This window comes from Oncorhynchus masou, unplaced genomic scaffold (genome assembly GCF_036934945.1).
Source record: "Oncorhynchus masou masou isolate Uvic2021 unplaced genomic scaffold, UVic_Omas_1.1 unplaced_scaffold_1058, whole genome shotgun sequence".
Taxonomy (NCBI): Eukaryota; Metazoa; Chordata; class Actinopteri; order Salmoniformes; family Salmonidae; genus Oncorhynchus; species Oncorhynchus masou.
In genome coordinates this window covers 99358-126377 of record NW_027000287.1, presented here as the reverse complement: position 1 = coordinate 126377, position 27020 = coordinate 99358, and the positions used below count along the sequence as shown (strand labels likewise).

The following is a 27020-nucleotide window of genomic DNA, read 5'->3' as shown; positions in this document are numbered from 1 at the left end:
CCCAGGACCTTAAGCAGCTCAAAGTGCCTCGGGTCAGCCTTCTCACAGCCCTCCTTCACATGGTGGGTGATATGGATCTCTGAATATGACAGAACCTCGTCCTACACACACACACACACAGTTAGTACTGCATGCACACACAAAATATATACGCACATACAACCCCTTATTCAAGTAGGTCACCAGAACATCTACCCTACAATCGACGGTCAAGCCATCCACCCTCTCCAACTAGGGAGTCAACTTGGCCCTTCTCTGTCCTGTGATGCCCATATAAACCGTATCCGCTAACATGTTTCTATCAAAGACACATGGCCAAACTATCGCTCTCCCAGCCAGATGCAGAGAAACTAGCCCACACCTAAATGTTTTCCCAGATTGACTACAGCTCTGTTCAGGGGCAAATCACTTCAGAGGCTCCCGAGTGGTGCAGCAGTCTAACACACTTCATCCCAGTGCAAAGAGGAGTCACTACCGCAACTGGTTCGAATCCAGGCTGTATCACATCCGCCCGTGATTGGGAGTCCCAACTGGCCCAGTGCAGTCTGGGTTTGGCCTGGGTAGGCCGTCATAGTAGATAAGAATTTGCTCTTAACTGACTTGACGAGTTAAATAAAAGGTTCAATAAAATAAAACACATTCTCCAGAATAGTGCAGCATGACCAGGACCAAGACGTCCACCCACATCACCCCCATCCTTACTGAACTGGCCTCCAGTCAACTAGTGGATCCACTCCAGAATCCTCCTCATAGACTTTACAGTCTAGAATAGACTGAGGGACCTCATGCCCCTTGCCTACGGATTCTCTCCTTGAACATCTGAGTCACCCCATTAATCCGAACCTATCAAACGGGACATAAAACCCATTTCTAAATACTGTTTTTCTTGAAGTACTAATCTGGAAAGTGATTTTAGCACCTAAGCATCTACTGATTCTAAATGTACTCTGTATTTAACTTATCTTTTTGATGCATTTAAAATATACACATCCTCTACCCAGGGACACTATCCTCTACCCAGGGACACTATCCCTCTACCCAGGGACACTATCCCTACCCAGGGACACTATCCTCTATTATCCTCTACCCAGGGACACTATCCTCTACCCAGGGTCACTATATCCTCTACCCAGGGACACTACCCTCTACCCAGGGACACTATCCCCAACCACGGACACTACCCAGGGACACTATCCTCTATTATCCTCTACCCAGGGACACTATCCTCTATTATCCTCAACCAGGACACTATCCTCTACACTATCCTCTACTATCCAGGGACACTATCCTCTACTATCCACCAGGACACTATCCTCTACCAGGTACACTATCCTCTACCAGGAACACTATCCCTCTACTATACCTACCAGGTACTATCCTCTACCAGGAACACTATCCTCTACCAGGAACACTATCCTCTACTATCCTCTCCAGGAACCATGAACACCTCTATATCCTCTACCAGGTTATCCTCTACCCACTATCCTCTACCCAGGGAAACTATCCCTCTACCCAGGTACCCTCAGGGACACTATCCTCTACCCAGGTACACTATCCTCTACCCAGGGACACTATCCTCTACCCAGGGACACTATCCTCTACACTATCCTCAGGAACACTATCCTCTACCAGGTACACTATCCTCTACCAGGAACACTATCCTCTACCAGGAACACTATCCTCCACTATCCTCTACCAGGAACACTACCAGGTACACTATCCTCTACCAGGAACACTATCCTCCACCAGGGACACTACCTCCACCATCCACTACCTACCAGGAACACTATCCTCTACCAGGAACACTATCCTCTACCAGGAACACTATCCTCTACCAGGAACACTATCCTACCAGGAACACTATCACTATCCTCTACCAGGTACACTATCCCTCCACAGGTACACTATCCTCTACCAGGTACACTATCCTCTACCAGGTACACTATCCTCCACCATTATCCTCCATCCAGGGACACTATCCTACTATCCACTATCCACCAGGAACACTATCCTCTACTACACTCCTCCACCAGGTACACTATCCTCTACTATCCTCTACCAGGGACACTATCCTCTACCAGGAACACTATCCTCTACCCACCCAGGTACACTATCCTCTACCCAGGTACACTATCCTCTACCCAGGAACACTATCACTACTACAGGTACAGGTACACTATCCTCTACCCAGGTACACTATCCTCCACCAGGTACACTATCCCAGGTACACTATCCTCCATCAGGAACACTATCCAGGTCCACTATCCTCTACCAGGAACACTATCCTCTACACTATCCTCTACCAGGGAACACTATCCTCTACCAGGAACACTATCCTCTACTATCCTCCATCCAGGAACACTACCCCTCACCAGGAACACTATCCTCTACACTATCCTCTACCAGGAACACTACCCTACCATTATCCTCTACCCAGGGGACACTATCCTCTACCATCAGGGACACTATCCTCCACCCAGGGACACTATCCTCCACCCAGGGACACTATCCTCCACCTAGGAACACTATCCCGCTACAAAGGAACACTATCCTCCACCAGGAACACTATCCTCTACCAGGTACACTATCCTCCACCAGGAACACTACCTCCACCAGGAACACTATCCTCCACCAGGTACACTATCCTCCACCAGGTACACTATCCTCCATCCAGGAACACTATCCTCCACCAGGTACACTATCCTCCACCAGGTACACTATCCTACACTATCCTCCACCAGGAACTATCCTCCACCAGGAACACTATCCTCTACCAGGAACACTATCCTCTACCAGGAACACTACCCTCTATTATCCTCCATCCAGGGACACTATCCCCACCAGGTACACTATCCACCAGGGACACTATCCTCTACCCAGGGACACTATCCCCACCAGGTCACTACCCACCAGGAACACTATCCTCTACCAGAACACTATCCTCTATTATCCTCTACCAGGAACACTATCCTCTACCAGGAACACTACCCTCCACCAGGACACTATCCTCTACTATCCAGGACACTACCCTCTACCCAGGACACTACCCTACACCCAGGGACACTATCCTCTACCCAGGGACACTATCCTCTACCAGGGACACTATCACTCTACCAGGAGCACTATCCTCTACCAGGTACACTATCCTCCACTATCCTCAACCAGGAACACGATCCTCCACCAGGTACACTATCCTCCACCAGGTACACTATCCTCAACCAGGAACACTATCCTCCATCAGGAACACTATCCTCTACCAGGTCCACTATCCTCCACCAGGTACACTATCCTCTACCAGGAACACTATCCTCTACCAGGTACACTACCCTCTACCAGGAACACTATCCTCTACCAGGAACACTATCCTCCACCAGGTACACTATCCTCTACTATCCTCTACCAGGAACACTATCCTCTACCAGGAACACTATCCACTACCACCAGGAACTATATCCTCTACCATCCTCTACCAGGGACACTATCCTCTACCCAGGGACATACCCTCTACCAGGAACACTTACCCTCTACCCATCACTCTACCAGGAACACTATCCTCTATTATCCTCTACCAGGAACACCATCCTCCACCAGGAACACTATCCTCCACCAGGAACACTATCCTCCACCAGGTACACTATCCTCCACCAGGAACACTATCCTCCACCAGGTACACTATCCTCGACCAGGTACACTATCCTCCACCAGGTACACTATCCCCTCCATCCTCTACCAGGAACACTATCCTCTACCAGGAACACTATCCTCCACCAGGAACACTATCCTCCACCAGGGACACTATCCTCCACCAGGGACACTATCCTCCACCAGGGACACTATCCTCTACTATCCCTCCTCCACCAGGAGCACTACCCTATCCTCTACCAGGAACACTATCCTCTACCCACCAGGGACACTATCCCTCTACCAGGAACACTATCCTACCACCCAGGGACACTATCCTACTATCCTCTACCAGGAACACTATCCTCTACCAGGAACACTATCCTCTACTATCCTCTACCAGGACACTATCCCTACCAGGAACACTACCCTCTACCCAGGACACTATCACTCTACCAGGAACACTATCACTCTACCAGGACACTATCCTCTACCAGGAACACTATCCCCTACCCAGGGACACTATCCTCTACTATCCTCAACCAGGAACACTATCCTCTACCAGGAACACTATCCACTACCATCCTCAACCAGGAACTATATCCTCTACTATCCTCTACCAGGTCCACTATCCTCTACCAGGTACACTATCCTCTACCCAGGAACACTATCCTCTACCCAGGGACACTACCCTACTATCCCACCAGGAACACTATCCTCCACCTCTAGGTACACTATCCTCTACTATCCTCTACCAGGAACACTATCCTCTACCAGGAACACTATCCACTCCACCAGGAACATATCCTCCACCAGGTACACTATCCTCCACCAGGTACACTATCCTCCACCAGGGACACTATCCCCACCAGGTACACTATCCTCCACCAGGAACACTACCCTCTACCCAGGGACACTATCCTCCACCAGGGTACACCATCCTCCACCAGGTACACTATCCTCCACCAGGAACACTATCCTCTACCATCCTCCTACCAGGTACACTATCCTCCACCAGGAACACTATCCTCCACCAGGAACACTATCCTCCACCAGGAACACTATCCTCCACCAGGAACACTATCCTCTACCAGGAACACTATCCTCCACCAGGTACACTATCCTCCACCAGGTACACTATCCTAAACCAGGTACACTATCCTCCACCAGGTACACTATCCTCCACCAGGTACACTATCCTCCACCAGGAACACTATCCTCTACCAGGAAAACTATCCTCTATTATCCTCTACCAGGAACACTATCCTCTACCAGGAACACTATCCTCCACCAGGTACACTATCCTCTACTATCCTCTACAAGGAACACTATCCTCTACCAGGAACACTATCCTCTATTATCCTCTACCAGGTACACTATCCTCTACCAGGAACACTATCCTCTACCAGGAACACTATCCTCTACCAGGAACACTATCCTCTACCAGGAGCACTATCCTCTACCAGGTACACTATCCTCTTACCAGGTACACTATCCTCCACTATCCTCTACCAGGTACACTATCCTCCACCAGGAACACTACACCTATCCTCTACCAGGAACTATATCCTCCACCAGGAACACTATCCTCTACCCAGGAACACTCATCCTCTACCAGGGACACTATCCTCTACCAGGGACATCCTCTACTATCCTCTACCAGGAACACTATCCTCTACCAGGGTACACTATCCTCTACCAGGAACACTCCTTACCAGGAACACTATCCTCCACCAGGAACACTATCCTCTACCAGGTACACTATCCTCTACCATCACTATCCTCCACCAGGTACACTATCCTCCACCATCCTCTACCAGAACACTATCCTCCACCAGGAACACTATCCTCTACCAGGAACACTATCCTCTACCAGGAACACTATCCTCCACCAGGGACACTATCCTCTACCAGGGAACACTATCCTCCACCAGGGACACTATCCTCCACCAGGAACACTATCCTCTACCAGGTACACTATCCTCCACCAGGAACACTATCCTCTACCAGGAACACTATCCTCTACCAGGTACACTCTACCAGGAACACTATCCTCTACCAGGAACACTATCCTCTTACCAGGAACACTATCCTCCACCAGGAACACTATCCTCCACCAGGACACTATCCTCCACCAGGTACACTATCCTCCACCAGGACACTATCCTCCACCAGGAACACTATCCTCCACCAGGTACACTATCCTCCACCAGGAACACTATCCTCTACCAGGAACACTATCCTCTATTATCCTCTACCAGGTACACTATCCTCCACTATCCTCCACCAGGAACACTATCCTCTACCAGGACACTATCCTCTACCAGGACACTATCCTCTACCAGGTACACTATCCTCTACCAGGTACACTATCCTCCACTACCAGGTACACTATCCTCTACCAGGAGCACTATCCTCCACCAGGAACACTATCCTCCACCAGGAACACTATCCTCTCCAGGAACACTATCCTCTATCCTCAGGGACACTATCCCTCTACCAGGGACACATCATCTACCAGGTACACTATCCTCCACTATCCTCTACCAGGACACTATCCTCTACTATCCTCTACCAGGAACACTATCCTCTACCAGGTACACTATCACTCTACCAGGAACACTATCCCATCTACCAGGTACACTATCCTCTACCAGGAACACTATCCTCTACCAGGGACACTATCATCTCTACCAGGGACACTATCCTTGACTACCAGGGACACTATCCTCTACCAGGAACACTATCGAACAGGTCTATTATCCTCTACCAGGAACACTATCCTCTACCAGGAACACTATCCTCCACCAGGGACACTATCCTCTACCCACCAGGAACACTATCCTCTACCAGGAACACTATCCTCTACACTATCCTCCACCAGGTACACTATCCTCTACCAGGTACACTATCCTCTACACTATCCTCCACCAGGTACACTATCCTCTACCAGGAACACTATCCTCCACCAGGTACACTATCCTCTACTATCCACTACCAGGAACACTATCCTCTACTATCCTCTACCAGGACACTATCCTCTACCAGGAACACTATCCTCTACCAGGAACACTATCCTCTACCAGGAACACTATCCCTCTACCAGGTACACTATCCTCTACCAGGTACACTATCCTCTACCAGGTTATCCTCCACCCTCTAGGGACACTATCCTCCACCAGGGACACTATCCTCCACCAGGTACACTATCCTCCACCAGGAACACTATCCTCTACCAGGAACACTATCCTCTACCAGGAACACTATCCTCCACCAGGTACACTATCCTCTACTATCCCTCTACCAGGAACACTATCCTCTACCCTCTTACCAGGTACACTATCCCCATCCTACCCAGGAACACTATCCTCTACCAGGTACACTATCCTCTACCAGGGACACTACACCTCTACCAGGAACACTATCCTCTACCAGGACACAATCTATCTCTACCAGGAACACTATCCTCTACCATCCTCTACCAGGAACACTATCCCTCTACCAGGAACACTATCCTCTACCAGGGACACTATCCTCTACCAGGGGCACTATCCTCCACCAGGACACACCTATCCCTCTACCAGGTACACTATCCTCGACCAGGAACACTACACTATCCTCTACCAGGTACACTATCCTCTACCAGGTACACTATCCTCTACTATCCTCTACCAGGTACACTATCCTCTACCAGGAACACTATCCTCCACCAGGTACACTATCCTCTACCATCCACTACCAGGAACACTATCCTCTACCAGGAACACTATCCTCACCAGGTACACACTATCCTCTACCAGGGACACTATCCTCCACCCAGGAACACTATCCTCTACCAGGGGCACTATCCTCCACCAGGAACACTATCCTCTACCAGGTACACTATCCTCTACCAGGAACACTATCCTCTACCAGGAACACTATCCTCTACCAGGAACACTATCCTCTACCAGGGGCACTATCCTCCACCAGGAACACTATCCTCTACCAGGTACACTATCCTCGAACAGGTACACTATCCTCCACTATCCTCTACCAGGTACACTATCCTCGACCAGGTACACTATCCTCGACCAGGTACACTATCCTCGACCAGGTACACTATCCTCTACCATCCTCTACCAGGAACACTATCCTCTACCAGGAACACTATCCTCCACCAGGTACACTATCCTCCACCAGGTACACTATCCTCCACCAGGTACACTATCCTCGAACAGGTACACTATCCTCGACCAGGAACACTATCCTCTACCAGGAACACTATCCTCTACCAGGTACACTATCCACTACCAGGTACACTATCCTAAACTATCTTCTACCAGGAACACTATCCTCTACCAGGAACACTATCCTCTACCAGGTACACTATCCTCTACCAGGTACACTATCCTCTACCAGGTACACTATCCTCTACCAGGTACACTATCCTCTACCAGGTACACTATCCTCTATCCTCTAGGGACACTATCCTCCACTATCCTCTACCAGGTACACTATCCTCCACCAGGTACACTATCCTCTACCAGGTACACTATCCTACCAGGAACACTATCCTCTACCAGGTACACTATCCTCTACCAGGTACACTATCCTCTACCAGGTACACTATCCTCTACAACACTATCACTATCCTCTACCAGGAACACTATCCTCTACCAGGTATCCTCTACCAGGTACACTATCCTCTACCAGGTACACTATCCTCCACCAGGTACACTATCCTCTACCAGGTACACTATCCTCTACCACCAGGAACACTATCCTCTACCAGGAACACTATCCTCTACCTCTACCAGGTACACTATCCTCCACCAGGTACACTATCCTCGAACAGGTACACTATCCTCGACCAGGAACACTATCCTCTACCAGGAACACTATCCTCTACCAGGTACACTATCCTCTACCAGGTACACTATCCTCTATCCTCTACCAGGAACACTATCCTCTACCAGGTACACTATCCTCTACCAGGTACACTATCCTCTACCAGGTACACTATCCTCTACCAGGTACACTATCCTCTACCAGGTACACTATCCTCTACCAGGAGCACTATCCTCTACCAGGTACACTATCCTCCACCAGGTACCTATCCTCTAGGTACACTATCCTCTACCAGGTACACTATCCTCTACCAGGTACACTATCCTCTACCAGGAACACTATCCTCTACCAGGTACACTATCCTCTACCAGGTACACTATCCTCTACCAGGTACACTATCCTCTACTATCCTCTACCAGGAACACTATCCTCTACTATCCTCTACCAGGAACACTATCCTCTACCATCCTCTACCAGGAACACTATCCTCTACCATCCTCTACCAGGAACACTATCCTCCACCAGGTACACTATCCCTCCACCTCAGGGACACTATCCTCCACCAGGAACACTATCCTCTACCAGGAACACTATCCTCCTCCTCTACCAGGAACACTATCCTCCACCTCTAGGAACACTATCCTCCACCAGGAACACTATCCTCTACTATCCTCTACCAGGAACACTATCCTCTACCAGGAACACTATCCTCCACCAGGACACTATCCTCCACCAGGTACACTATCCTCCACCAGGTACACTATCCTCCACCAGGTACACTATCCTCTACCAGGAGCACTATCCTCTACCAGGTACACTATCCTCTACCAGGACACTACTCCACACTATCCTCTACCAGGTACACTATCCTCTACCAGGTACACTATCCTCCACCAGGTACACTATCCTCCACCAGGAACACTATCCTCTACCAGGTACACTATCCTCCACCAGGTACACTATCCTCTACCAGGAACACTATCCTCTACCAGGTACACTATCCTCCTACCAGGTACACTATCCTCCTCTACCAGGAACACTATCCTCCTCTACCAGGAACACTATCCTCTACCAGGAACACTATCCTCTACTATCCTCTACCAGGAACACTATCCTCTACCAGGAACACTATCCTCCACCAGGTACACTATCCTCTAACACCAGGAACACTATCCTCTACCAGGTACACTATCCTCTATTATCCTCTACCAGGAACACTATCCTCTACCAGGTACACTATCCTCTACCAGGAACACTATCCTCTACCAGGAACACTATCCTCTACCAGGAACACTATCCTCTACCAGGTACACTATCCTCCACCAGGTACACTATCCTCTATCCAGGAACACTATCCTCTACCAGGAACACTATCCTCTACCAGGAACACTATCCTCTACCAGGAACACTATCCTCTACCAGGTACACTATCCTCCACCAGGTACACTATCCTCTACCATCCTCTACCAGGAACACTATCCTCTACCAGGTACACTATCCTCCTATCCTCTACCAGGACACTATCCTCTTACCAGGAACACTATCCTCTACCATCCTCTACCAGGAACACTATCCTCTACCATCCTCTACCAGGAACACATCCTCTACCAGGAACACTATCCTCTACCAGGAACACTATCCTCTACCAGGAACACTATCCTCCCATCCTCTACCAGGAACACTATCCTCTACCAGGAACACTATCCTCTACCAGGAACACTATCCTCCACCAGGTACACTATCCTCCACCAGGTACACTATCCTCTACCATCCTCTACCAGGAACACTATCCTCTACCAGGAACACTATCCTCCACCAGGTACACTATCCTCTACCAGGAACACTATCCTCCACCAGGTACACTATCCTCTACATCCAGGAACACTATCCTCTACCATACACTATCCTCACATCCAGGTACCATCCTCCACCAGGAACACTATCCTCTAACACTATCCTCTACCAGGAACACTATCCTCTACCATCCTCTACCAGGAACACTATCCTCTACCACCAGGAACACTATCCTCTACCAGGTACACTATCCTCTACCAGGTACACTATCCTCTACCAGGTACACTATCCTCTACCAGGTACACTATCCTCGAGGAACACTATCCTCTACCAGGAACACTATCCTCTACCATCCTCTACCAGGAACACTATCCTCTACCAGGAACACTATCCTCCACCAGGAACACTATCCTCTACCATCCTCTACCAGGAACACTATCCTCTACCAGGAACACTATCCTCTACCAGGGACACTATCCTCTACCAGGAACACTATCCTCTACCAGGTACACTATCCTCTACCAGGAACACTATCCTCTACCAGGTACACTATCCTCTACCAGGTACACTATCCTCTATCCTCTACCAGGAACACTATCCTCTACCAGGTACACTATCCTCTACCAGGAACACTATCCTCTACCAGGAACACTATCCTCCACCAGGTACACTATCCTCCACCAGGTACACTATCCTCCACCAGGAACACTATCCTCCACCAGGAACACTATCCTCCACCAGGACACTATCCTCCACCAGGTACACTATCCTCTACTATCCTCTACCAGGAACACTATCCTCTACTATCCTCTACCAGGAACACTATCCTCTACCATCCTCTACCAGGAACACTATCCTCTACCAGGTCCTATCCTCTACCAGGAACACTATCCTCTACCATCCCTCTACCAGGTACACTATCCTCTACCAGGTCCCTCTACCAGGAACACTATCCTCTACCAGGTACACTATCCTCTACCAGGAACACTATCCTCTACCAGGGACACTATCCTCCACCAGGAACACTATCCTCTACCAGGTACACTATCCTCCACCAGGTACACTCTACCAGGTACACTATCCTCTACCAGGAACACTATCCTCTACCAGGTACACAATCCTCGACTATCCTCTACCAGGAACACTATCCTTGACTATCCTCTACCAGGAACACTATCCTCTACCAGGAACACTATCCTCTATTATCCTCTACCAGGAACACTATCCTCTACCAGGAACACTATCCTCCACCAGGTACACTATCCTCTACAATCCTCTACCAGGAACACTATCCTCTACCAGGAACACTATCCTCTACTATCCTCTACCAGGTACACTATCCTCTACCAGGAACACTATCCTCTATTATCCTCTACCAGGAACACTATCCTCTACCAGGAACACTATCCTCCACCAGGTACACTATCCTCTACTATCCTCTACCAGGAACACTATCCTCTACCAGGAACACTATCCTCTACTATCCTCTACCAGGTACACTATCCTCTACCAGGAACACTATCCTCTACCAGGAACACTATCCTCTACCAGGTACACTATCCTCTACCAGGAACACTATCCTCTACCAGGTACAATATCCTCTACCAGGTACACTATCCTCCTATCCTCTACCAGGAACACTATCCTCCACCAGGAACACTATCCTCTACCAGGAACACTATCCTCTACCAGGAACACTATCCTCTACCAGGAACACTATCCTCTACCAGGTACACTATCCTCCACCAGGTACACTATCCTCTACTATCCTCTACCAGGAACACTATCCTCTACCAGGAACACTATCCTCTACCATCCTCTACCAGGAACACACTATCCTCTACCAGGAACACTATCCTCTACCAGGAACACTATCCTCCATCCTCTACCAGGAACACTATCCTCTACCAGGAACACTATCCTCCATCCTCTACCAGGAACACTATCCTCTACCAGGAACACTATCCTCTACCAGGTACACTATCCTCTACCAGGAACACTATCCTCCACAGGAACACTATCCTCTACCATCCTCTACCAGGAACACTATCCTCTACCAGGTACACTATCCTCTACCAGGTACACTATCCTCTACCATCCTCTCTACCAGGAACACTATCCTCTACCAGGAACACTATCCTCTACCAGGTACACTATCCTCTACCAGGAACACTATCCTCTACCAGGAACACTATCCTCTACCAGGTACACTATCCTCTACCAGGTACACTATCCTCTATCCTCTAGGAACACTATCCTCTACCAGGTACACTATCCTCTCCAGGTACACTATCCTCTACCAGGTCACTAGGTACACTATCCTCTACCAGGAACACTATCCTCTACCAGGTACACTATCCTCTACCAGGTACACTATCCTCTACCAGGTACACTATCCTCTACCAGGTACACTATCCTCTACCAGGTACACTATCCTCGACTCCTCTACCAGGAACACTATCCTCTGACTATCCTCTACCAGGAACACTATCCTCTACCAGGTACACACTATCCTCTACCAGGGACACTATCCTCCACCAGGTACACTATCCTCTACCAGGTACACTATCCTCCACCAGGAACACTATCCTCTACACTATCCTCCACCAGGTCCTCCACCAGGTACACTATCCTCTACTATCCTCTACCAGGAACACTATCCTCTATCCTCTACAGGAACACTATCCTCTACCAGGAACACTATCCTCTACCAGGTACACTATCCTCTACCAGGAACACTATCCTCTAGGTACACTATCCTCTACCAGGAACACTATCCTCTACCAGGAACACTATCCTCTACCAGGAACACTATCCTCTACCAGGTACACTATCCTCTACCATCCTCTACCAGGAACACTATCCTCTACCAGGAACACTATCCTCTACCAGGTACACTATCCTCCACCACCAGGTACACTATCCTCCACTATCCTCTAGGTACACTATCCTCCACCAGGTACACTATCCTCTACCAGGTACACTATCCTCTACCAGGTCACTCTACCAGGTACACTATCCTCTACCAGGAACACTATCCTCTACCAGGTATCCTCTACCAGGAACACTATCCTCCTCCACCAGGTACACTATCCTCTACCACCAGGTACACTATCCTCTACCAGGTACATCTCTACAATCCTCTACCAGGAACACTATCCTCTACCAGGAACACTATCCTCTACATCCAGGAACACTATCCTCTACCAGGAACACTACACTATCCTCTACCAGGTACACTATCCTCTACCAGGAACACTATCCTCCACCAGGAACACTATCCTCTACCAGGAACACTATCCTCTACCAGGAACACTATATCCTCTACCAGGTACACTATCCTCTACCAGGTACACTATCCTCTACCAGGTACACTATCCTCTACCAGGTACACTATCCTCTACCAGGTACACTATCCTCTACCAGGAACACTATCCTCTACCAGGTACACTATCCTCCAGGTACACTATCCTCTACCAGGAACACTATCCTCCAGGTACACTATCTATCCTCTACCAGGTACACTATCCTCCACCAGGTACACTATCCTCTACTATCCTCTACCAGGAACACTATCCTCTACCAGGTAACACTATCCTCTACCAGGTACACTATCCTCTACCAGGTACACTATCCTCTACCAGGTACACTATCCTCTACCATCCTCTACCAGGTACACTATCCTCTACCTCTACCAGGAACACTATCCTCTACCAGAACACTATCCTCTACCAGGAACACTATCCTCTACCAGGTACACTATCCTCTACCAGGTACACTATCCTCTACCAGGTACACTATCCTCTACCAGGTACACTATCCTCTACCAGGTACACTATCCTCGACTATCCTCTACTAGGAACACTATCCTTGACTATCCTCTACCAGGTACACTATCCTCTACCAGGTACACTATCCTCTACCAGGTACACTATTCTCTACCAGGAACACTATCCTCGACTATCCTCTACCAGGAACACTATCCTCTACCAGGAACACTATCCTCTACCAGGAACACTATCCTACTACCTATCTATCCTCTACCAGGTACTATCCTCTACTATCCTCTACCAGGTACACTATCCTCTACCAGGAACACTATCCTCTACTATCCTCTACCAGGTACACTATCCTCTACCAGGAACACTATCCTCTACTATCCTCTACCAGGAACACTATCCTCTACTATCCTCTACCAGGAACACTATCCTCTACCAGGTACACTATCCTCTACCAGGTATCCTCTACTATCCTCTACCAGGTACACTATCCTCTACTATCCTCTACCAGGAACACTATCCTCCACCAGGAACACTATCCTCTACTATCCTCTACCAGGTACACTATCCTCTACCAGGAACACTATCCTCTACTATCCTCTACCAGGAACACTATCCTCTACTATCCTCTACCAGGAACACTATCCTCTACCAGGTACACTATCCTTGACTATCCTCTACCAGGAACACTATCCTCGGAACACTATCCTCTACCAGGAACACTATCCTCTACTATCCTCTACCAGGAACACTATCCTCTACTAGGAACACTCCTCTACTATCCTCTACCAGGAACACTATCCTCTACCAGGTACACTATCCTCTACCAGGTACACTATCCTCTACCAGGTACACTATCCTCTACTATCCTCTACCAGATACACTATCCTCCACCAGGTACACTATCCTCCACCAGGAACACTATCCTCCACCAGGAACACTATCCTCTACTACCAGGTACACTATCCTCTACTATCCTCTACCAGGTACACTATCCTCTACCAGGTACACTCCTCTACCAGGTACACTATCTACTCCTATCCACCAGGTACACTATCCTCTACCAGGTACACTATCCTCTACCAGGAACACTATCCTCTACCAGGAACACTATCCTCTACCAGGTACACTATCCTCTACCAGGAACACTATCCTCTACCAGGTAACACTATCCTCTACCAGGTACACTATCCTCTACTATCCTCTACCAGGAACACTATCCTCTACCAGGAACACTATCCTCTACTCTACCAGGAACACTATCCTCTACCATCCTCTACCAGGAACACTATCCTCTACCATCCTCTACCAGGAACACTATCCTCTACCATCCTCTACCAGGAACACTATCCTCTACCAGGAACACTATCCTCTACCAGGAACACTATCCTCTACCAGGTACACTATCCTCTACCAGGTACACTATCCTCCACTATCCTCTACCAGGTACACTATCCTCCACCAGGTACACTATCCTCCACCAGGAACTATCCTCCACCAGGTCACTATCCTCCACCAGGAACACTATCCTCTACCAGGAACACTATCCTCTACCAGGAACACTATCCTCCACCAGGAACACTATCCTCCACCAGGTACACTATCCTCTACTATCCTCTAACAGGAACACTATCCTCTACCAGGTACACTATCCTCTACCAGGTACACTATCCTCTACCATCCTCTACCAGGAACACTATCCTCTACCATCCTCTACCAGGAACACTATCCTCCATCCTCTACCAGGAACACTATCCTCCACCAGGAACACTATCCTCTACCAGGACACTATCCTCCACCAGGGACACTATCCTCCACCAGGTACACTATCCTCGACCAGGTACACTATCCTCTACCAGGAACACTCCTCTACCAGGAACACTATCCTCTACCAGGAACACTATCCTCTACCAGGAACACTATCCTCTACCAGGTACACTATCCTCCACCAGGTACACTATCCTCCACCAGGAACACTATCCTCTACCAGGTACACTATCCTCTACCAGGTACACTATCCTCTACCAGGTACACTATCCTCCACCAGGAACACTATCCTCTACCAGGAACACTATCCTCTACTATCCTCTACCAGGTACACTATCCTCCACCAGGTACTATCCTCTACCAGGTACACTATCCTCTACCAGGTACACTATCCTCTACCAGGTACACTATCCTCTACCAGGAACACTATCCTCTACCAGGTACACTATCCTCTACCAGGAACACTATCCTCTGGTACTATCCTATCCTCTACCAGGACACTATCCTCTACCAGGAACACTATCCTCTACCAGGTACTATCCTCTACCAGGAACACTATCCTCTACCAGGAACACTATCCTCTACCAGGTACACTATCACTATCCTCTACTAGGAACACTATCCTCTATCCTCTACCAGGTACACTATCCTCTACTATCCTCTACCAGGTACACTATCCTCTACCAGGTACACTATCCTCTACCAGGTACACTATCCTTGACTATCCTCTACCAGGTACACTATCCTCTACCAGGTACACTATCCCTCTACCAGGAACACTATCCTCTACCAGGAACACTATCCTCTACTATCCTCTACCAGGAACACTATCCTCTACTATCCTCTACCAGGTAAACTACCTCTACTCCTCTACCAGGTACACTATCCTCTACCAGGTACACTATCCTCTACCAGGTACACTATCCTCTACTATCCTCTACCAGGAACACTATCCTCCACCAGGTACTATCCTCCACCAGGAACACTATCCTCCACCAGGAACACTATCCTCTACTATCCTCTACCAGGTAAACTATCCTCTACTATCCTCTACCAGGAACACTATCCTCTACTATCCTCCACCAGGAACACTATCCTCCACCAGGAACACTATCCTCTACTATCCTCTACCAGGAACACTATCCTCTACTATCCTCCACCAGGAACACTATCCTCTACCAGGTACACTATCCTCTACCAGGTACACTATCCTCTACCAGATACACTATCCTCCACCAGGTACACTATCCTCCACCAGGAACACTATCCTCCACCAGGAACACTATCCTCTACTATCCTCTACCAGGTAACACTATCCTCTACTATCCTCTACCAGGAACACTATCCTCCACCAGACTATCCTCCACCAGGAACACTATCCTCCTACCAGGTACACTATCCTCTACCAGGAACACTATCCTCTACTATCCTCTACCAGGTACACTATCCTATACCAGGTACACTATCTCTACCAGGAACACTATCCTCTACTATCCTCTACCAGGAACACTATCCTCCACCAGGTACACTATCCTCTACCAGGAACACTATCCTCCACTATCACCAGGTACACTATCCTCTACCAGGAACACTATGCTCTACCAGGTACACTATCCTCCACCAGGTACACTATCCTCTACCAGGTACACTATCCTCCACCAGGTACACTATCCTCTACTATCCTCTACCAGGAACACTATCCTCCACCAGGTACACTATCCTCTACCAGATACACTATCCTCCCACCAGGTACACTATCCTCTATCCTCTACCAGGAACACTATCCTCTACCAGGAACACTACACTATCCTCTACCAGGTACACTATCCTCTACCAGGAACACTATCCTCTACCAGGTACACTATCCTCTACCAGGTACACTATCCTCCACTATCCTCTACCAGGTACACTATCCTCTACTATCCTCTACCAGATACACTATCCTCCACCAGGTACACTATCCTCTACCAGGTACACTATCCTCTACCAGGTACACTATCATCTACCAGGTACACTATCCTCCACTATCCTCTACCAGGTACACTATCCTCTACTATCCTCTACCAGATACACTATCCTCCACCAGGTACACTATCCTCTACCACGTACACTATCCTCTACCAGGTACACTATCCTCGACTATCCTCTACCAGGAACACTATCCTCTACCAGGAACACTATCCTCCACTATCCTCTACCAGGAACACTATCCTCTACCAGGTACACTATCCTCTACTATCCTCTACCAGATACACTATCCTCCACCAGGTACACTATCCTCTACCAGGAACACTATCCTCCACTATCCTCTACCAGGTACACTATCCTCCACTATCCTCTACCAGATACACTATCCTCCACCAGGTACACTATCCTCTACCACGTACACTATCCTCTACCAGGTACACTATCCTCGACTATCCTCTACCAGGAACACTATCCTCTACCAGGTACACTATCCTCTACCAGGTACACAATCCTCGACTATCCTCTACCAGGTACACTATCCTCTACCAGGTACACTATCCTCTACCAGGTACACTATCCTCTACCAGGTACACTATCCTCTACCAGGTACACTATCCACTACCAGGTACACTATCCTCTACCAGGTACACTGTTCTGAAAAGCTCTATACAAATGACTATTATTATTACTACTACTACTGTGCACACCCTCCATGTTCCTCACACAGTGAGACACACCCTCCATGTTCCTCACACCCCCCATGTTCCTCACACAGTGACACACACCCTCCATGTTCCTCACACCCCCCATGTTCCTCACACAGTGACACACACCCTCCATGTTCCTCACACCCCCCATGTTCCTCACACAGTGACACACACCCTCCATGTTCCTCACACCCCCCATGTTCCTCACACAGTGACACACACCCTCCATGTTCCTCACACCCCCCATGTTCCTCACACAGTGACACACACCCTCCATGTTCCTCACACAGTGACACACACCCTCCATGTTACTCACACAATGAGTAAAAGACTCTCCCTCGTCCATCGGCTCATCCAGGATCTGGTGACCATTAACCTGGAACACACACACACACACACACACACACACACACACACACACACACACACACACACAGTAAACAACCACGTCAACACAATACAAATCACACATCAACATCTACAGAGCTGACACACGACGGGAGCGTTCCAGCAGGTCAATTTGGCTAAATCAGTGACAACAAGAGCTGTTACCGACAAAATAAAATCTTAGTCGACTGAATTTTTCCATATAGACACACCCTGTGTTTCATAAAAAAAATCAACTATATGCATTGAGCTTGACTGATGCTTAAAGCTTATGGTTTGATGAAATGAGACAAATGCCCCAAGAGGGAGTTAGAGATCTAGATGAACAGAAGAAAAAAACATGACCCAACTATTCTCCTCCTGCTTGCTTTCGCAGATTCTGCCATTATTCCTGAAGCTGCCGGTAAAAGGGAGACTGCAGCCTTATGTGGAATGCCAATTTATCTTACCATTTCACCAATCTGCGTGCGTGCAAGTTAAGGTTTTCATATGTACATTTTTGTGAAAGCTTCATTTAATTGATAACGTCTAAATACCTCAATCATTGTCATGGGGTTAACCAAAAGTATATATAAATCTAAATGTACATTTTTTGGTTAGTATCATTTGCTTCTATTGCCAACTACAGCACATTCGGGAAAGTATTCAGACCACTTGACTTTTATTACATTTTGTTAAAATGGATTAAATACATGTTTTCCTCATCTACATACAATACCCCATAAAATAATAATAAAATAAAAGTACGTTATTATTCAGTCCCTTTGCTATGAGACTCAAAATTCAGCCCAGGTGCATCCTGTTTCCATTGATTATCCTTAATGTTTCTACAACTTGATTGGAGTCCACCTGTGGAAAATTCAATTGGTTGGACATGATTTGGAAAGGCACACACCTGTCTATATAAGGTTCCACAGTTGACAGCACATGTTAGAGCAAAAACCAATCCATGAGGTCGAAGGAAATGTCCATAGCGCTCAGAGACAGGATTGTGTCCAGGCACTGATCTGGGGAAGGGTACCAAAAATGTCTACAGCATTGAAGGTCCCCAAGAACACAACGGCCTCCATCATTTTTAAACGGAAGAAGTTTGGAACAACCAAGACTCTTCCGAGAGCTGGCCGCCCAGATAAACTGATCAATCGGGGAGAAGGGCCTTGGTCAGGAAGTTGACCAAGAAACCGATGGTCACTATGACAGCACTCCAGCGTTCCTCTGTGGAGATGGGAGAACATTCCAGAAGGACAATCATCTCCGCATCACTCCACCAATCAGGCCTTTATGGTAGACTGGCCAGACGGAAGCCACTCCTCAGTAAAAGGCGCGACAGCCGGCATGGAGTTTGACATAAATCACCTAAAGGACTCTCAGACAATTAGAAACAAGATTCTCTGATCTGATGAAACCAAGATTGAACACTTTGGCCTGAATGCCAAGCATCAAATCTGGAAGAAACCCGACACCATCCCTACAGTGAAGCATGGTGGTGGCAGCATCATGCTGTAGGGATGTTCTTCAGAGGCAGGGACTGGGAGACTAGTCAGGATCGAGGGAAAGATGAACGGAGCAAATTACAGAGAGATCCTTGATGAAAATCTGCTCCAGAGCGCTCAGGACATCAGACTGGGGCAAAGGTTCACCTTCCAACAGGACAACAACCCTAAGCACAAAGCCAAGACAACGCAGGAGTTGCTTCGGGACAAGTCTCTAAATGTCCTTAAGTGTCCCAGCCAGAGCCCGGACTTGAACCCGATCAAACATCTCTGGAGACCTGAAAATAGCTGTGCAATGGCACTCCCCATCCAACCTGACAGAGTTTGATAGGATCTTCAGAGAAGAGAAACTCCCAAATAGAGCTGTGCCAAGCTTGTAGTGCCATACCCAAGAAGACTTGAGGCTGTAAACGCTGCCAAAGGTGCTTCATCAAAGTACCGAGTAAAGGATCTAAATACTTATGTTAATGTGATTTATTTTTATACATACACATTTGCACAAATTTCTGAACCTGTTTTTGCTTTGTCATTATGGAGTATTGTGAGTAGATTGATGAGGGGAAAAAACAATTTAAATCAATTTTAGAATAACGTAACAAAATGTGGAAAAAGTTTGTCTGAATACTTTAACCAATAGTGTTAAATCAAAATATATTTTATATTTGAGATTCTTCATATTGCCACCCTTTGCCTTGATGACAGCTATGCACATTTGGCAGTCTCTCAACCAGCTTCACCTGGAATGCTTTTCCAACAGTCTTGAAGGAGTACCCACATATGGTGAGCACTTGTTGGCTGCTTTTCCTTCACTCTGCAGTCCGACTTATCTCAAACCATATAAATTTGGTCGGGTGGTTGTGGAGGCCAGGTCATCTGATGCAGCACGCCATCGCTCTGCTTCTTGGTCAAATGGCCCTTACACAGCCTGGAGGTGTTTTGGGTCATTGTCCTGTTGAAAAACAAATACTAAGCCCAAACCAGATGGGATGGCGTATCGCTGCAAAATGCTGTGGTAGCCATGCTGGTTAAGTGTGCTTGAATATCTAAATAAATCACCGACAGTGTCACCAGCAAAGCACCCCCCACTAAACACCACCTCCTCCATTCTTTACAGTTGGAAACACACTTGCGGAGATCATCTGTTCACCCAAACTGCATCTCACAAAGACACAGCAGTTGGAACCAAAAATCTCCAATTTGGACTCCAGATCAAAAGGACAAATTTCCACCGGTCTAAAGTCCATTGCTCGTGTTTCTTGGCCCAAGCAAGTCTATTCTTATCATTGGTGTCCTTTAGTGGTGGTTTCTTTGCAGCAATTCGACCATGAAGGCCTGACTCAGAGTCTCCACTCCTCCTGACTCACAGTAGTACCCGCAAAATCACCAGTCTCAACGTCAACAGTGAATAGAATGCCTGCCTTCTGGCAGAGTTGCAAAGAAAAGCCATATCTCAGACTGGCCAATATTTTTTTATTTATTAAGATGGGCAAAGGAACACAGACATTGGACAGAGGAACTCTGCCTACAAGGCAAGCATCCCTCTTCACTGTTGACCATGAGACTGGTGTTTTGCAGATACTATTTAATGAAGCTGCCAGTTGAGGACTTGTGAGACATGTTTCTCAAACTAGACACTAATGTACTTGTCCCCATGTTCAGTTGTGCACCGGGGCCTCCCACTCCTCTTTCTATTCTGCTTAGAGCCAGTTTGCACTGTTCTATGAAGGGAGTAGTACACAGCGTTGTATGAGTTCTTCCATTTCTTGGCAATTTCTCGCATGGAATAGCCTTAATTTCTCAGTACAAGAATAGACTGATGAGTTTCAGAAGAAAGTGTTTTGTTTCTGGTCATTTTGAGCCTGTAATCGAACCCACAAATGCTGATTCTTCAGATACTCAACTAGTCTAAAGAAGGCCAGTTGTATTGCTTCTTTAAATCAGAACAGTTTTCAGCTGTGCTAACATAATTGCAAAAGGGGTTTCTAATGCTCAATTAGCCTTTTAAAATGATAAAATGATAAACAGGATAAGTCCTGTGTGGCTCAGTCGGTAGAGCATGGCGCTTGCAACGCCAAGCGTCGTGGGTTCGATTCCCGCTGGTGCCACCCATATGTAAAAGTAGTGGCCCCAGCCGACTTGTAAGTCGTTTTGGACAAAAGCGTCTGCTAAATGGGATATATTATTATTATAAGTGTACCTATGATGAAAATCACAGGCCTCTCATCTTTTTAAGTGGGAGAACATGCACAATTGGTGGCTGACTAAATACTTTTTTGCCCCACTGTGTGTGTGTGCGTGTATATATATATTGCTCAAAAAAAATAAAGGGAACACTAAAATAACACATCCGAGATCTGAATGAATGAAATATTCTTATTAAATACTTTTTTCTTTACATAGTTGAATGTGCTGACAACAAAATCACACAAATTATCAATGGATATCACATTTATCAACCTATGGAGGTCTGGATTTGGAGTCAGACTCAAAATTAAAGTGGAAAACCACACTACAGGCGGATCCAACTTTGATGTAATGTCATTAAAACAAGTCAAAATGAGGCTCAGTAGTGTGTGTGGCCTCCACGTGCCTGTGTGACCTCCATACCTCCCTGGGCATGCTCCTGATGAGGTGGCGGATGGTCTCCTGAGGGATCTCCTCCCAGACCTGGACTAAAGCATACGCCAACTCCTGAACAGTCTGTGGTGTGGCGTTGGTGGATGGAGCGAGACATGATGTCCCAGATGTGCTCAATTGGATTCAGGTCTGGGGAACGGGCGGGCCAGTCCATAGCATCAATGTCTTCCTCTTGCAGGAACTGCTGACACACTCCAGCCACATGAGGTCTAGCATTGTCTTGCATTAGGAGGAACCCAGGGCCAACCGCACCAGCATATGGTCTCACAGGGGGTCTGAGGATCTCATCTCGGTACCTAATGGCAGTCACGCTACCCCTGGCGAGCACATGGAGGGCTGTGCGGCCCCCCAAAGAAATGCCACCCCACACCATGACTGACCCACTGCCAAACCGGTCATGCTGGAGGATGTTGCAGGCAGCAGAACGTTCTCCACGGCGTTTCCAGACTCTGTCAAGTCTGTCACGTGCTCAGTGTGAACCTGCTTTCATCTGTGAAGAGCACAGGGCGCCAGTGGCGAATTTGCCAATCTTGGTGTTCTCTGGCAAATGCCAAACGTCCTGCACGGTGTTGGGCTGTAAGCACAACCCCCACCTGTGGACGTCGGGCCCTCATACCACCCTCGTGGAGTCTGTTTCTGACAGTTTGAGCAGACACATGCACATTTGTGGCCTGCTGAAGGTCATTTTGCAGGGCTCTGGCAGTGCTCCTCCTTGCACAAAGGCGGAGGTAGCGGTCCTGCTGCTGGGTTGTTGCCCTCCTACGGCCTCCTCCACATCTCCTGATGTACTGGCCTGTCTCCTGGTAGCGCCTCCATGCTCTGGACACTACGCTGACAGACACAGCAAACCTTCTTGTCACAGCTCGCATTGATGTGCCATCCTGGATGAGCTGCACTACCTGAGCCACTTGTGTGGGTTGTAGACTCCGTCTCATGCTACCACGAGAGTGAAAACACCGCCAGCATTCAAAAGTGACCAAAACATCAGCCAGGAAGCATAGGAACTGAGAAGTGGTCTGTGGTCCCCACCTGCAGAACCGAACCACTCCTTTATTGGGGGTGTCTTGCTAATTGCCTATAATTTCCACCTGTTGTCTATTCAATTTGCACAACTGCATGTGAAATTTATTGTCAATCAGTGTTGCTTCCAAAGTGGACAGTTTGATTTCACAGAAGTGTGATTGACTTGGAGTTACATTGTGCTGTTTAAGTGTTCCCTTTATTTCGAGCAGTAATATATATATATAGAAAAAAATACAATGTCAAAAGTAAAAGATTTTTGTTGCATTTCAGCTAACTCTACCCTCACCTCATTCTCATAACAAGTCCAATCTGACTAAATCTGGACCCTTGCAGCCATGATGACCTGCCCACCAGCCGTGTCTGAACGGAGCGGTGGGACCGGGATTGCTGGCAGCTACAACGTCAACACAGCGCATTACAGTTTCATGTCTGGGAAACAGTCCCCAGCACGTCGAAACACGCGAATGGTTTACCTAACAATATAAATGATGTAGTTACAGACTGACTTTATAGCTAACGCATTGACAGCCGCCGGTAATTGAGGCGTTAACGTTACTAGCCTGATAAATGAACGGACAAAACAGCAGCTAACATCCACTCCAGCACCGAAGGAACTGGTGAAAACAGCCCGTTTCAACAGCTTGGTAAACAATCCAATATGAACCCGATACATTTCATCAAGGACAACAGTTGCTGCCTCAAAATAAACACAGTTCGCATAAATAACTCTGGAACAGGCAGATAGCAAGCCAGCTTGCTTAGCAGCACCACTAGCATTAGCCTAGCTGCTCCTTTAGCATGCATGTTGTCTCACCATTATATAGTCGCAGTTTCATACATTTTGCTGGGACATAAACAGCCTTCCATCCCATGCAGAAGCTATAATAGTGAACTAACCTCACTACTAACGCTGGTCACCTCCATTTTGTCCCAGGGTTCGTGCGGCTGGGAGAACGGCATCGTAGTCGGAGATAGACCGCTGCTCCAAGCCGAATCCCCCCCGCTGATAGCCCACCGGAGATTCTGCCTTCACGGTCGGGCACCAGACAGATCTGGGTCACCGGCGCCTACTGCCCGGGAAGATCAGACACCGGGGTCGGGACAGTTATGGCAACCGATTTTACGTTCTTCTCCCATAGATTAATATGGGCGTCTCTATCCTCAGCATCAATGCACTGAGAGGCCATTGACGTAGCTCTGACGCAATTCAGTTAAGGATTTCCCCCATAATAGGCAAACAAACAAAGGAGGGAGAGCAGAGCAGAGGGGAAGAGGAAAGAAGAGAGAGTGCAGAGGGGAGAGGAAAGAAGAATGGGGGAGGGGGGAGGAAAGAAGAATGGGGGGAGGGGGGAGGAAAGAAAGAATGGGGGAGGGGGGAGGAAAGAAGAATGGGGGAGGGGGAGGAAAAGAAAAATGGGGGAGGGGGAGAGAAAAGAAGAATGGGGGAGGGGGAGAGAAAAGAAGAATGGGGGAGGAGGAGAGGAAAGAAGAATGGGGGAGTGAAAATAAGAATGGGGAGGGGGAGAGAAAAGAAGAGAAGTGCAGAGGGGGAGAGGAAAGAAGAGAAGTGCAGAGGGGGAAGGGAAAGGAGAGAAGAGGAGGAGAGGAAAGGAGAGGCGAGGGAGAAGGCCGGGGGGAATCGTACTATGTAGCTCAACATTAGAGCAGTCAAGATTAGAAATGGCAGTGTGTAACAACGATGGCTACAAGGCATGGAGATGTTATCGCCCAGGCTCTTTGATGGATCGTAGTTACAATGTAATTCCACCAATCACATCCATATTTATTACAGTAGCTACTGTATCTCTCTATTCAGCTTCAGAACAGGACAACAAGAACAAACCACGAAATCGTGCTTGATGTACCAACTTCATTGTAAATGCCAAAAGGAGAACTTTGTACTATAGTAAAGGGCCAGGTTTAGACCTACTAGTGTTAGAATAGTAAAGGACCTACTAGTGTTAGAATAGTAAAGGGCCAGGTCTAAACCTACTGGTGTTAGAATAGTAAAGGGCCTACTAGTGTTAGAATAGTAAAGGGCCTACTAGTGTTAGAATAGTAAAGGGCCTACTAGTGTTAGAATAGTAAAGGACCTACTAGTGTTAGAATAGTAAAGGGCCAGGTCTAAACCTACTGGTGTTAGAATAGTAAAGGGCCTACTAGTGTTAGAATATTAAAGGACCTACTAGTGTTAGAATAGTAAAGGGCCAGGTTTAGACCTACTAGTGTTAGAATAGTAAAGGGCCAGGTTTAGACCTACTAGTGTTAGAATAGTAAAGGGCCAGGTTTAGACTACAACTAGATAGAGGGATGGAGGGAGGGAGGGAGGGAGGGATGTTGGGGTGGAGGAATGTTGGGATGGAGGGTGGGATGGAGGGAGGGATGGTGGGGAGGTGGGATGGGTGGTGGGTGGGATGGAGGGAGGGAAGGATGGTGGGAGGTGGGATGGAGGGTGGGAGGGAGAGAGGGATGGTGGGATGGTGGGGGGGTGGGTGGTGGGTGGGATGGAGGGAAGGAGGGATGGTGGGATGGAGTGAAGGAGGGATGGTGGGGGGGTGGGGGGGTGGGTGGGATGGAGGGAAGGAGGGATGGTGGGATGGAGGGAAGGAGGGATGGTGGATGTCATAAGGTGAATTCACCAATTTGTAAGTCGCTCTGGATAAGAGCGTCTGCCAAATGACTTAAATGTAAATGTAAATGTAGACCTACTAGTGTTAGAATAGTAAAGGGCCAGAACTACCCACCACATAACTTTCCTATATAACTCTGCCTCCACAGAACTCTCCTAAGGAACTCTCCCACCACATAACTCTCCCATAGAACTCTCCTACCACATAACTCTCCTATAGAACTCTCCCTCCACATAACTCTCCTATAGAACTATCCCTCCACATAACTCTCCCATAGAACTCTCCTACCACATAACTCTCCTATAGAACTCTCCCACCACATAACTCTCCTATAGAACGCTCCCACCACATAACTGTCTTATAGAACTCTCCCTCCACATAACT

The 27020-nt window shown here is 47.8% G+C and overlaps 1 long non-coding RNA gene across 1 annotated transcript; it reads right to left on the bottom strand.

Annotated features, from left to right (window-relative positions):
• On the bottom strand, window positions 1-25064 carry LOC135528926 (uncharacterized). The gene is made up of 3 exons (XR_010453600.1): window positions 24904-25064; window positions 18783-18842; window positions 1-101 (listed from the first exon to the last, which is right to left on the bottom strand). It is a non-coding gene; the product is annotated as an uncharacterized LOC135528926 (long non-coding RNA).
• Window positions 25065-27020: the final 1956 nt, after the last annotated feature.